Source organism: Monodon monoceros, unplaced genomic scaffold, assembly GCF_005190385.1.
Source record: "Monodon monoceros isolate NGI ecotype Baffin Bay Population unplaced genomic scaffold, NGI_Narwhal_1 Super_Scaffold_4, whole genome shotgun sequence".
Classification (NCBI taxonomy): Eukaryota; Metazoa; Chordata; class Mammalia; order Artiodactyla; family Monodontidae; genus Monodon; species Monodon monoceros.
The window spans coordinates 41247903-41262000 of record NW_021703781.1 but is presented as its reverse complement, the minus strand read 5'-3'; the positions used below and the strand labels follow the sequence as shown (position 1 = coordinate 41262000).

The 14098-nt window shown below is 33.5% G+C and overlaps 1 protein-coding gene across 1 annotated transcript in view; it reads right to left on the bottom strand.

Moving 5' to 3' along the window:
* Nucleotides 1-14098, bottom strand: part of PCDH15 (protocadherin related 15) — a 1088571-nt gene that overhangs the window by 452881 nt on the left and 621592 nt on the right. The gene's annotated exons all lie outside the window — the stretch shown is intronic.

The following is a 14098-nucleotide window of genomic DNA, read 5'->3' as shown; positions in this document are numbered from 1 at the left end:
TGTCATGATATAGAAAATGTCCTGCTTCAAAAAGGCAAAAATACCTTTATAATGCTATTTATAAATGATATTTTTGGGAGGTGAGGTGGCAGACAGATTCAAACACTTGGTGAGTCTCATCATCTATTTCTTGCATCCTTTTAACAGCATGAATCTGTTCCCCGCCCTGTCCATCACTTCTCACAGGAGTTATCACTGAATTTTATCCTGAACAAAAGGAAAGCCTATAATAACAGAGGCTGATACTTCAATTCACTCAGTAAGACTTCTGATATGAAAAGAGATATCCTGAAAATAAGAGAAAGGAAGAGATAAAGAAGTAGCAGAGACTCCCATGGTGAGAACTGCTTCTTTATCTTTTATCTTAGAGCAAATCCATAAACCATAAATCTTAATGTGAAAGACAAAACTAGTGTTCAGATACACAATAGAAGCCATTCTTCCCTAAGACATGTCTGGGGTACTCAACTAGAACAACATACTATTTTAATGTGACATTTCAATGTTTTCTTTCTTATTATTCTTTCCGTGGGCTGAATTGTAGACACTTGTTGAGTAAGAGCTGAAGCGAGAGATCTCTAATCTCTCCAACTCTGTTAAAGACTCCATCTATTTTAAAAATTGAATGCAAACAGCACTGATGCAATTCAAATCCCCTCTTTTTTCCCATGCTGAAATGATCCCTTTGACAAACAATAATGTACTATAGCTTACAGCAATCATTTTCAGCTGATCCATTTTACTAAACTTATGGTATAAAGAAGAGATGTGGCCATGCAAATAAAATGTACCCTCCTAAGGACATTAGAATAAATGTCACACATCTAGAAAATTCATTGCCTTAGGATAGCATACAAGAATATATAATCCATAAATATGAATCTAGCTTGAAGAATAATAATGCAATATGTATTGCTGCATTTTCATAAGGCACAAAATTGGCTTCAATGTTGTATCATTGCACAATTACAAATAAAAGGAGGGTCTCTGGAAGATTTTTCTCAGCAAGTTAATAACAATAATAGTAATAATAATAATCTATAATAGTTCTTTATCATGTTATTACTAATGAGCTTTATCTCACTAGGGAATGTTGAAATGAACCATTCTTTTATAACAATATATCTAAATAATGTTTAAATATACACTCACACACATACTTTTCTAAATGGCAGATTATTTACTTCTACTTTTTCACTTACTAGTACACATATATGTAAATATATTAGTGAAACTGACCCTGCTATTTTTTTACTCAACTAGCAAATATATAATCTACAGATATTACATCCAAAAGTACAGATCAGACAATGATGGCATTTTCTGGTCTACAAATATGTTCTAGGCCTGAGTATACACTCTTTTACAAATACTTCACACAACTAACCTTTGAAAAATTATTTGGCCTGTGTTTTCAATATGTAATTAAGAAATTAAAGGGGATTATATTTTCTGATTAAGAAAAAAATAAAGTATAATAAGTAGGTCAACTAACATTAACATTTATGCCTTGACTCATAATGCATAACAGCAGTAATAGCAGGTCTTTCTCTAGTGTACGTACACTCTATGCAGGTTCACAAAGGGAAGGCATAATAAACAATGGTTGAAATCAGGAAAAAGGAATTCACTTAGTTTGACACTCATGTCATAGAAGTGAAGACAGCTGGCCCTGGAACTGACAGAGTTAGAATCTAATCCTGGATCCACCATTTAAGAGCCATGTGAAAGTGGACAGATTACATAACTACTCACCTTCAATTTCTCTCTTCTACAAAATCAAAAATCAATACCACAATGGAAGAGGTATTTTTTTATTATAGCACCATATGTATGCACTTGAAAAAAAAACTTGTATTCTTGTATCGAAAGCACTAACAAAAGCTGAAACAGTCACAATCAAAATACTAGCACAGTTAAGTATTTAATGATATTTTCTTCAAGCATCATAGTCAATATTTACAGCCTTAAATATTGGGGTTTATGCTTCTTCCTTCAAGAAGTAGGTATTGAGGGTCATTTGCTTCTAAATGCAGATTTTTTTCAATGAAATTGAAAATTCGATCCAGCATTTAGTTTTCTTCATTAATCTATTGTTTTAAACTCAGAAAAAAATTTCACACCTCCTTCATCTGTACCCACAGCTTCTCCATATTAACATATTATCAATCATAACCACTAATGTAAACTCTACTTGCATTAAATAAAGTTGCTGCAGATCTTCAGCTTTTTCCTTAAGATCTGCTTACATAGTTATTTATTTTTAACTGTGATAAAAATGTGCCCAGAATATGTTAAAACATAAATATACTGTAAAATAACATATGAATCAATAAAATCGCTTCCTTATACCAACTCCATTCCCCTATTTACCAATGTGTATAAGATAATTTGCATCAAAGAAGAGCTGTTGGGTTGATCTGATGACTAAATGAGATAATGCATGTGAAGTACTGATTGCAGTCCCTGGTATAGAATAAGCAATTGACAAATGTGAATTATGTTTATTGTTGTTAATGTTATTAATTATTTTATGTATATTTATATATTAATTATATTATATTAACTCCATTTTGGAAGCAAAAGCATTTGAAACTAAAGCAAAATGACTTACTTTATGTCCCAGAAGTTTTTACAAACCAAGTCTATTCTTCATGTCACAAAGCTAAGGCATGTGTGGCAAGCCATCTGAAGAATTCATAGGGGCCCAAAGGATTTGAATGCAAAGTAATCTCTCTGGGAAGTTAGAAGGTAGGGAGAGAATGCTCACTATCGGTAAACTTGTAAAGATAATTCTTTGTCTCTGGTGATGGCAATCCATCCAAGGATTGATAGGCAATCCCTGCTATCACTAGGGAGTGACCCACTCTTTCCACTTTCTAACTTCACACAATTTTGATTTTGCTCATAGAAACTAAAATTAGATTTGATGGCAAGAAAAGGATCTTATTCAACAAATTCATAGTAGTAGTGATCTTTAGCTTGAAAACTTTTTACTCATCCCCAGCACACATTTGGTTCTATTAGGGACTACACACACACACACACACACACACACACACACACACACACACACACACACGTTTATTATAGGAACTAAATCATAACTGGATATTTAATATTTTCCTGAAAATTGTATTTGCTTCTTTAAATAGGCAGTTATAACACAAGTGGGTTACTTTCTAAAAATGCTATGGAGGTGGCAGTGAGGAGAGGGGTCCATTGCCTTTCTAATTAACCTAATTCAATGACTCTGAAAGAGTAAGTTCTACAGGGAAAGAGTAACTGACTGTTTGGGTTCATTCCAAACATTAAAATAAGAAAATCACTCTGTGCACAGAACACACTACTTGCTAGAAAACAATTAATTATGCAAAGGTGTATAACCAATATGAATTGCATAAAATCTCTCCCAACAATCTTTCCCCAGTTTAAGTCAACTAGAAGAATGTTCAGCTATATCATATAGGCAGAAGCATCCGTTGCATTTTCTTGTATATTACTCCTTGCAAATGAAACCATAAACAAAGCTCCCAAATGTACATTATTTGATTAAAACAAAGTTTTTTAAAAAGTGAAATTACAGCTAATATATAGTTTTTCAGTGAGATTAAACAGTAAGCATGGCCATTATGTAGTTGTTTATTGAGTAAAATCTAGATTCCAAGATTATCAGGCTAAGTAAAACTCTTCTTATGCTCAAATCCTCATCTTTGTTGAAACTTTGCTGCACTTTTCTTGATTTTTCACACTTCTTGGTTTACAATTATATAAACTACACATTTTAGCTAAGCCTATGTTCATATCATATCTAGATAACTACTTGGTAAAAGGGAAGGAAATATATGTGTATCCAGCAACTTCATAAAGAAAATAGCAATATTAATTGGGCTGTGTTTGAATGCTGGGGATATATTAGCCACATACAATATTTGCTAAAGATGGAAAATGATACCAATCAAGTCAATAGTGATGAAACTAAAACTTACAAAACCTAAAAGCATACTTCTTTGCAAAACTATGTTAGTCTTTAAAATTTATATTTTATTTACTTCAAAAGAACAAACCATTACAAAATGGCCAGCTTTGTTCGAGTGTACTTCACTCACATTACTTAAGTAACAATACCTTTTATTTACTTATATTTTACTTCACGATGCATAACAGGTGATATATCAAGTATGGCATAGGCATACAAGTATAAAGCTTTAAGAATAAAGGGATTTTTTTTCCCTTCTAGTCTTAAGTTTTTCCTCAGAAATTAATATAAATATCTTGACATTTAGACAATTGGTAGTATCTCTATGCTGTTGTAAATAAAATCTTAAGTAAATGTATGTATGTTATGCATTTTGATGTAGAAGGCATGTTCATTTGCTCAACTAAAAATAAGATCACAGAATTTTAGAATTAGAAAAGAACCTACCATCTCATATATATATCATATATATATGGAAAATGAAGCCAAACCTCTGGTATCTCCAAATTTCCCTACCCCAAGCATTGAAATAACCTGACTAAGGTGGCATAGCTAATAAAACCATATCCAAGACCAAATCCCAGGTTTACTAATTCACAGTTTAGATACCCTTTCCCTATATCTTGTGTTTACCTTGGAAATACACAAACTTTTTAATTTAAATATGAAATTATGGGGACTTCCCTGGTGGTCCAGTGGTAATGCAGGGGACGTGGGTTCGATCCCTGGTCAGGGAACTAAGATCCCACATGGCGCGGGGCAACTAAGCCCACACACCACAACTACTGAGCTCACGTGCCTCAACTAGAGAGACTGCGTGCCACAAACTACAGAGCCCAAATGCTCTGGAACCCACATCCTACAACTAGAGAGCCCACGAACCCTGGAGCCTGTGTGCCACAACTAGAGAGAAGCCCACGCACTGCAACAAAGAGCCTACACACCGTAATGAAAGATCCTGCACACTTCAACAAAGATCCTGCGTGCCACAACTAAGACCCAATGCAGCCAAAAATAAAATAAATAATAAATAAATCTTTAAAAAAATGTGAAATTACGAAAACCTTGTTAGTTTTGTTTTGAGTTCATGGGAAACTCATACAAAAATCCAGTTGATGTATAAATTCATTATTTGGATTGTTGTGCCCTACAATTTTCTGACAACATTTAAAGGGTTAAAATGGAAACAATTCTAAAGATACAGGGAGAATAGTACAATGTAATTATCAACTACCTGACCTTAGAACTAATTTTCCTAAATTAGAGCCATAAGAATAGATATAGTCTCTGACCTTATAGCTAACAACTCATAAAAGAGAATAGATAGTTGACATTAAGGATAACCCAATAAAACTTCAGGTCAGACTTGGAGTATCAGTTTAAGAAATGAACATACTAACAAATATTGTATGTACAAATATTGTACCTTCTTTCCACTGTGGCAGAGGGAAGAATACTGAAGAAAGAAGCTGGATCCTGAGCTTCCAGAAGCTAAAATGGTTCCATGGTAGACAGACTCTTAAGGTACCCCCTATATGCCTGCCTCCTGGTTTTATGTGATTCCCTTCCCCTGAGTATGGGTAGGACCTATGACTTGCTTATAATCAAAATAATATGACAAAGGTAATGGGAAGTTATATTTATGTGTACATTATGTGGTTATGTTACATGAGATTCTAGTGACTATCTTGTTGAAGCTCTTTCTCTCTCTTTCCCTTGCTGGATTTGACAAAACAATTAGCCATGTTGGGAGGCTCACATGGCAAGGAACCAAGGCAGCCTTTAAGAGCTGAGGGTAGTCAGATGACAGGCAGTCAGATACAGAAGACTTCAGTCCTACAACCACAAGGAAGGTGATTTTGCCAAGCCCGAGTTACCTTAAAAGCAGATGCTTCCCTAGTCAAGTCTGAGCTGAGACTGTAGCCTTGACAACACCTTGATTATAGTCTTGTTGACACCACAAGAGAACCTGGTTACACTATGCCTGGACTCCAGGCCCAAAGTAATTGTGAAATGATAAATGTGTGTTGTAAACTACTGTTTATTTCAATGTTGTTATGCAGCATTAGACAGCTAAGACAGCCCTAAAGCCAAAAGATCTATGTTCAAAATCTTGGCTCCACTACTTACTAAATCTGTGATCTTAGGCAAGTTCCCAGGTTCTTGTAATCAGCAATACGCATTGTTATGAAAAATAAAGTAATGGATGTAAGTAAAAGCACATAGTTAATAAATAATACTTTTCATCTCACTGTCACTGGGATGGGAGTTTGTATAGATTAAAGCATATAAAGGTGTTAGTCATACTATTTCATTAAATTTGGAACACTAGCCACACATTTTAAAATATAACATCACTTTTTTAACTAAGATAGAAGAAGCATATATGAAACCCAACAGAAAAAAAGAGAAGACTGTGCATATGCATAACAGAAAATAAAAGTGGGAGGGGCAACAGTTTATTTACAGTTATCACTGAGAATTTGTCATGAAGCAAAGTCCATTTCTTCCTGGTGTAAATAAAAGTGAACAAGCTAGCAAGTAAGGGAGGTCATATTACTGAGGTCAAAATGCTTATCAGCATTTACTTACTCTATCAGCTGGGCTAAATGATAAAATATAAACGCTAAGTGAATTATACTATATCCAATTCACAGGCATATGAAAATGATGAAGGTTCAGACTCTCAGAATACTGCAAGATTTTATTTTCAGACCATCAAACTGATGCAATTGAAATAAAGAAACAGACCATACCATACATTTTTTAAAAAATATAATGATTATAGAATGGCAGTTAAAAAATTGAGCCAGATCCCCTATTTCCTCCCACTGGCAGCTGCTGTTCTCTCCACCTTAAGAAATCTTTTCTCTCGATTTAAACAAATCCCTATACAACCTTATTGAGTGATCCCATAAAGATCCCCTGCTCTCAAAGCTGATGAAAAATGACGTTCATCTAATGAAAGCACATTCAAGACCGAATGTCTGTTTTATGACATTGCTATGTTAGTAAATGAAGAATTTTTGCTTCATAGCACAACTCCTCAAAAGAGTAGCTCATACTCCCTCTGCCACACCTCAACTTACATGTTTTTGAAAATATTCCAGTGAGGCTTTCAACCAGATGTCCCACCAGAAAAGTTTTTGTCTAGTTCTTATTAAGAGCCTCCACGTTCTTAAATTCGGTAGTTGGTTCTCAATCTTCAACTTTATCACCAACATTTCACATGGTTAATCACCCTCTCCTTCATATACCTCTTCTCACTTACCTTTCAGAATACCATATTTTTCTGACTTAGTTCACATCACTGTTTGCTCCCTCATGGTCTCCCCTGCTTATTCATACTTGTCTCCATGACTTTATTCTTTGTATATATTCTGCATTTTTTTCTTTTTTGATTGTCTCATCCAGGCTTATATATACTCTTGACTCATGACTCCCAAATATAAATCTCCAGTCCAGATCTCTTTTCCCTCTTTTCTGGACCAAAAACACACATCCTAACTGCCTCCTCCACATCTCCACTCATATGTCGAATAAGCAAATCAAATTGAGATCTCATCATAATGAGCTTTGGATCTTCCCACACACATCTATGCCTATTCCTCATGGTGTCTTTCTCACATCAGAAAAAGGAAACTCCTTCTTTGCAATTTTTCCAGGAAGAAATTTTATTAGTCATTGTTGACTCACTGTCTCTCATGTCGCATATCCAGTTTCTGAGAAAATACTATTATATACAGAATATAACCAGATTTGACCTTTCTGCTTTACTACCTTTATTGTTATCAACTTGGTCTGTGTCAACATTATCTCTTGACCAGAGTACAGCAATAATGTCCCAAATGATCTTTCTGTTTCAGACCTTGCTCTGTCACAGTCCATTTTCAACACAATAGCCAGAGTTACCCTTCTAAAATATGTCAGCTTACAACTTTCTAGTGGCTCCCAATCTCCCTGAAAATAAAAGCCGATTTCTTATATTATTCTAAAATGCCTGCTTTGATTCTGTTCTTTTAGCCACTAGCCTACAAACTATTTCTCCAACAGACTAAACACACTCCAACTTAGTACATTTGCCTTATGTCCTCTACCTAGGATCTCCCTCCCCAGAAAGACACAAAATCTGCTTTTACTACCTTCTGCTTTGTACTCTAATATCGCTTTTTCAATGAAGCCTTCTCTAATCACTCTATTTAATGACCTGACATACCATATACAACATATCATTTATATTTTCCTATTCCCTCCAGCAAGCATCTCCCCACTCCAGATTAACTCCTGCATGATCCATTAGGAATTGTAGTTCTCTTAAGTAATGGATTTATTTTAACCTTATAGATATTTTGAAATTTGTGGCTGGAAATAGTTCCTTTTTTTTTTTTCACTAGCTATCAGAAAGCTTAGATTTAAAAGCATACGTCATCACTGACCGGTGAATATATTATTGTGACATGCATTTATTTAGCCTCAGGTATTTTATCCCCATCTTTATTTTCTTCTTTTATCTCCATTCTCATTCATAATATTATATAATATTTTATACATTTAAAAAGTATCCAAAATAACTGTGATATAAATATATAAAAACAATTAGACAAATGCATTGTTTCCTTTTCTTTTGTTGTTTTTCTTGGGGCTATGGCCCCAGATATGTTATTAGCCTTTTCAGAAAGCAAAATTATAATAAGTACAAAGCAATTAAAAGATCTTCTCAAATACCGTTATATGCCAAAGTCATCTTATTTTTTCACCTGCTCTAAGAATTAGTATTTAGTACAGCAAGATATATCTTGTATCTGTTCAGAGGTCTCTGTTAGAAATGTCCTTGCACTATGGGCTCCATGTGTACAAAGAAACAGTTACTAAAACTTATCATCTCTTTCTGTGACCCAACAATTTTATTCCTAGGTTCAGATGGAAGAGAAGTTCATGTATATCAGAGGGTATGTGTGTATGTGTGTGTATGGAACAAAGAGAGAGCCAAACATGGAGGAAAAACAACTTATCTCTGAGGTTTGTGGAAAATGAACGTGCACATACTCACATATTTATGTGCACTGATAGCATTTTCTGTTTGGAACATAAAATTTAGCAATAGAATAAATTTAACATTGAGTAATATTTCTCTCCCATGTCTTTATAGTTGACCGGGAGCAGCCATTTTAAACAGTTTGGTCCGATATTCATAGACTCATCTGGGCATCTACCATAGTGTTAGCAGTCAGAGAGCTCTGTCCTAGAATTGTGAACTTTAGTTCCAGAAAGAAAGGTCTGTTCTTTTTCATGTGGCTGCAGTTTAAATATAAAGCTCAGGTTTCCTCCTTTTGAAGAAACTTACTTTAAAGGAAAGGAAACAAAAGCTGATATGCACAGGAGGGTGTGATAGTAAACATACAACAGAACTAAGCAGTGTAGATGAGAAAGGTCCTAAGAGTGTTTGAGACTGTAGTTTGTATTATTCATTTTCAGGGCTAGGTTATTTCACAGGATAGTTCTTTCCACCTGACTCTCGTAACTTAGGCATATGTGTGCTTATATACCCCCAAGGAAATATTTTAATATTTATGAAATAATTTTAAAATACTACTTTTGTAATGTACATTAAGCTAGAGGTTGTATATTTTTAAGTACATTTAGCTAACTTTATTTGAAAATTCATTTATATGATGTTATATGTCCACTAGTAATTATATGAGGAAAAACCAGTAAGATGAATGAGAGAAGTACATACTGAGCCACACTGGCATTTCTTTATTAGCTTTATTAACAGGAGGAGCACATAGGATTCAGGAATAGTAAGTAAAAGATGCTACTCAAGACTATTCACATTATACATAATTTATGTTCCTTACCCTCGGGCTAAGCATAGTTCGCTCGAACAATGATTCCAGTATAGCAAAGAAATAGAAGCTCATGGAACAGATATTGGGAACTAATTGTACATGGTAAGTGTTTCTCATTTGCTTTGGGGATATTCAATGATAACCACTCCTCTACTACTCTTAAATTCTACATATTTTCCTCATTTCTGGTCTCTGCTTAACATTTGAGGTATGAATGAACATCACTGTGGCTTCTATTCCACCCCATTCCATTTTTAAACCACTTCTCCTTTACCTTCAAGCTAAATAACTCATCCAGTAATGAAAAACTCTAATATTAACAACACTAAGTTCCTTCTAAGCCTTAAACCTATACCTGAACGTGAAATGTTTTAATTATACCACATAATGAAGCTACATGTGTTACAGCTGATATATATACAAACACACATTGAGACAAATGCATATGGAAAGAGAGAGAGAGAGAGTAAAAGAGAGTGCTGACAAATGAAGAAACCTAAATTTCTTTTCATTACAAATAAGTATTATGAGTTGTGAATGCCAGCATGGAATGGCAATGTGACTGAGAAAAGCATGAAAAGACATGAATGGAGTTCTTACTTCCCCATCATAATAGTGAAGATTCATGGTATGTTGCTAATCTCACCGTTACCTTAAAAGTTTTGACTAGGCAGAAATGGTATCTTACTGAGTGAAGGAGGAAACATCAGTCGGTAAAAATGAAGATATCTTTTATTTCTGTATGAAAAAAACTTTATAAAAAGTTTTTATTTTTTATATAAATAAAACTTTTTAAAATTTATAAAAATAACTTTATAAAACAACTTTATAAAAATATTAATCTTCCCTAGTTCTGTAATCTCACATTTCCCAAATTGAGTTTTTTTAAATATAAAAAATGACAGCATACTAAGTCATTTCTCTTGTTCCTGTGTCCTTAATAAAATGAAATGAGATGTCTATCAAAAAATTGCATTGTTGCAAAATGAGAAAGCTTCTGATCCAGCCAGAGTACAGCTAACACAAGTGTATCATAACTTTTTATCATCAATATGTGATTGAAATTCTTAACATAAGTTTTAAGTTCTGAGAGCATTTTAATTAATAATTTAAGATGTTTGGCTCATTTCCATTTGAATTTAGATTGAGGCACTCTGAAAGCCTGGTTTAATCTGTATATTTAAAATGTATATAAAATCAGCCTCACTGCATGCAAATTGGGAGCCAACTCTCTGCTCTAATTACACTAGAACTACAAAGTCAGAACAATTTTCTAAGTAGTCAACTTATAAAGTTACTGAATGGGGCAATATAATAACCTCCTTAACTGTTGTACTAAAAAGTTGAAATGCCTATCATTTAAACAGCTGTGTTTCTTATCTCAAGACCTTAGAGCAACATCCACCATTTGTGATCCACACAAGTGCCCCTTTCTTCATCAAGCTTTGCCTCATATATTCAGTATAAAGAGCTCTCTCACTTCTTTGAAGACACAAATAATCCATCAAAATGATTCTTAATGCTCTTATTATATACAAACCTATACCTATTAATATGCATGTGATTTCAATTTCTAGGTTGTACGATTTTGATGGGCAGAGCTGTTCTGAAATTAGTTTTTGTATTCTTCATATCACCTAGTATTACAACTTGTACAGTATAGTTTAATGCATGTTCTAGAATGGGAAAACAAGTAAAGAGGAAGGAAGGAAGGAAGGAAGGAAAGGAGAAAGGAAGGAAGGGAGGGCGGGAGGGAGGAAGGAAGAAGTAGGCAGAGGAAAGAAGGATTTTTTAAAAAAGGAAATAAAAATATGGATAAGCAAGTCTAGAACCTTGATATACTACAGCTTAGCAACAGAACATAGGTGCAGCAAACAATGATAACAAATGAACAGATTATAAAGAAAAATTTTTTAGAATATATAATAATTTTGCCATAATTTTAGCCTGTGTAGAAACTAAGTCTGGTGTTAAGACACAGATTACTGCCATAAATTACATTCATCTTTACATTCTTATTTCAATATATGATATTACAATATATATTACATTATATGAAATGCATAGTTCTTAGAAGATACACAAATAAAAGGAAAAAAATGCTTTTAACTTTTTGGTGACTATCACAGACACAGATATATTGGAGGATATGGTTATACAAAATATACTGCCTTATGTTTTCTGTCTTTTAATGATATATGAATACCCCACTTTCAATGCATGTAATTATGCTTAGGATGTGATTCATGAAGTCCCTTAAGGATACCTAAAACCTTTTAGCATATAAATGTTCAACCTAATACCTTTTAGCATATAAATGCATATAAATGGCTATAGATGGATTATATGAAAGTGTGTGTGTGTGTGTGTGTGTGTGTGTGTGTGGAGAGAGGGGTCATTTTTAAAAAGGCTCTTACTGAGCCAATATATATATTTAGTATTTTCCTGCTGAGAGAGCAATTGTATTAACGCAGACTTCACATTTCATTCTCTTTTAGCACTGTTCTTTTGGTACATCTGATTTTCATTCTTAAAGTCAGTGTCCCTATTAGAAGTTGACATGAAATATGTGGGGAAAAGCCACTTTTTAAATTCTTGAAATTTATGTACAAAGTAAGAAAAAGCAGGGATATATCTTGAAATATTTTTCATGTCAAACACAGATATATCCTAATAAAATGTAAGCATTAAGGAATACTTAGACTGATGTTCAGGGCTCAAAATATGATTTTAATTAAAAGAAAATTTGAATCCAAGTATGGTTATGACAGGCCTCTTTTACAGTATGTTCTTTTCATATATTCCCATAGTGGAAGATGCTCATATAAATAAAAGTTGAAGGAAAAGAATTTATGCACTATTTTCTTTTGCCACATTATTTTTCTTACATATTTTTAAATAATTTTATTCTGCAATATTGTGTGTATCTTTGCATTCCTCAATAATTGCTTCTGAATCACAAAGAAAAGTGAAACTGACCAAGATAGCTTTAATATACCTATTTCCCCCAGGATAAGTAAACCCTAGACACATTTCTTCCTAACTGCAGATCCCTGATCTCCCTTTTCTTAGAGTGTTTACTTTAGAAAAACTTTCCATTGTGAATTCTTTCTCTGCCTCTTTGACATGTAAATTTTATCTTAGAGCATCTTACCAGTTTTACAATGCAGGAAAATCTTTCTTGAGGACCTAGTAGCCATCCTTTTGAAATATAATCATCAAGAAAGACAGTGCCCCTCTCTCCTAGTCTTGTGGGAAGATAGGAACCTAACTCCTAAAGACAACAGTTAGCAAACAGAGTGACCTAATCACATGCAACGCCTCCCCCCAACTTTCTTCAGTATTTTCACACTACTTAAATCCCATAGTGTAAAAAAGAAAAACCAAAAAACCCCCCAAAAAGCCCTCTTGTCTTCTGTTTCAAAAGAGCTGAGTTATATGTAACTATATAAACATAATTTTAAATTGAAGAAAATGTTTTCCATGGACCCAGAGTCTAAAACAAATGACATAATATTTAAATAAAAACTTAAGAAAGACCATGGGAATATTATATATAACAAAATTGTATTTTTTTTCTGTCCAATGGTCACTCACAATACATTTGCGATAATGGTAAATATGGGTCAGTGAAATTTCTTGCCAGCTTGAAGATTCCTTGTGTATCTGCATGGGTGGTGTAAAGGGTTTATGAGAAAAATATTTGGTATATTTCAATATGAAGACTTTTCCACTATGTGAATCTTAAAAATCTTATTTTGAAATGGCAAGCCTATATCCCCTGTCAAAGTAAATTGACGCCTAAAAATATAGCTTGGTAAAAACAAACAGTGCAAAGTGAATAAAGAAAATGTTATTATAAAGCCACATTAACTATAGATTAAAAGAGATTTAAAAGGCAAAAAAAAAAAGAAAATGCTTTCCCTTAAAGAGATGAATATATTTTCATCATGTCATATATATCATAAAAGATGACTATATAAGTAATCCTTGGTTAAAATCAAAATTTTGATCAATATACAATTAGGCTATGGATATGCATCAGACATTAATATTCTGAATAATATGTATTATTCCAGCTCCTTCAATAAGGCTGCAGTAGGAATCTAATACAATTTGCTATTCTTGCAGAGTAAAATTAATAAAAATAATTATTTATTCATCATCAAAGTATTATTCCCATGACAAAGACTGCATGAAAACAAACAAACAAAATTGCATTTGATTCCACATTTCTTCCAGGTATCTGCCAGAAAAAAAATCACGAAGA